This window comes from Hippocampus comes, unplaced genomic scaffold (assembly GCF_001891065.2).
Source record: "Hippocampus comes isolate QL1 unplaced genomic scaffold, H_comes_QL1_v1.1 scaffold132, whole genome shotgun sequence".
Taxonomy (NCBI): Eukaryota; Metazoa; Chordata; class Actinopteri; order Syngnathiformes; family Syngnathidae; genus Hippocampus; species Hippocampus comes.
Genome location: NW_017805467.1, coordinates 3632940 through 3633925, shown reverse-complemented (window position 1 = coordinate 3633925; position 986 = coordinate 3632940).

Sequence of the window (986 nt, the reverse complement as noted above, 5' to 3'; positions counted from 1 at the left end):
TAAAGGCTAAAAGGTCCAAAGACAATTAAAAAAAAAAAAAAAAATGGAAAAACAAAGTCGACCTCCCTTGAGACGCTTTTTTTTTCTTGCCCGTCTTGTTAAGTCACTGTCCATCCAACAGTTACAAGCATAGGCCAGAACCTCTTCACATTCCCTGCCAGGGAATCGGGGTGTACTGTTGCACTGTGTCGTCCTTTCTCTGCCCCCTCCTCCTCCTCCTCCTCCTCCTCCAATAGGAATAAATTAGTCAAAGAAGCAGGAAAAAGCAGGTCACGGAGCTCCAGTGGAAGGCAGACCGTTCTGTGAAGAGCACCCAGCCTCCTCTCAGCCTCAGTCAGGCTCTCTCTGCCTCTCTCGGCTCGGTCTCCCCCTTTAGGGAGAGTAAGCGTGTGTCTGTGTGCTCAGGGATTTGACACTGCTATTCAAGCCCCGCCGTTGCCATGACGCCGGATGCCTTATAAGGCCAACAGAGTCAAAGAGCACAGAGTGGGCCACAGCGGCACTGCTTTGCTGCAAGCTAAATTGTGACAGAAGAATCAAGACTGAGCTGACATGACAGATGTGAGCCAACAACCCCCCCCCCACACACACCCACACCCACACCCCCACACACACCCACACACACACGTAGTCATAGAGAAAGAATGCCTGACTGGCTGCCTGTTTCCCCCCTGACCTCGGGCCATGGAGAGAGCAGGAGGAGTTAACCCCAACACTGCCAAAAGCAAAAGAAGATGAAGGGGGGTGGATTGAGGTGGTGGTGGGCGTTGGGGGGGGGTCTTTGAATGGGGTTGACTCGTCATGGCACCCATACTCTTGTTCCCCACTCCACTCTAATCCTCAAGACTTCCTGCGACATTGTTGACCCAATAATATCAGGGAGGGCCTGTTGTTGTTGTAGTGCAACTTGTGAAAAGGTTATATGATAAGGCCACGGCCTCTTTTCACACCTGCTGCTCACATTCACGTTCACACTCATTCGGCTC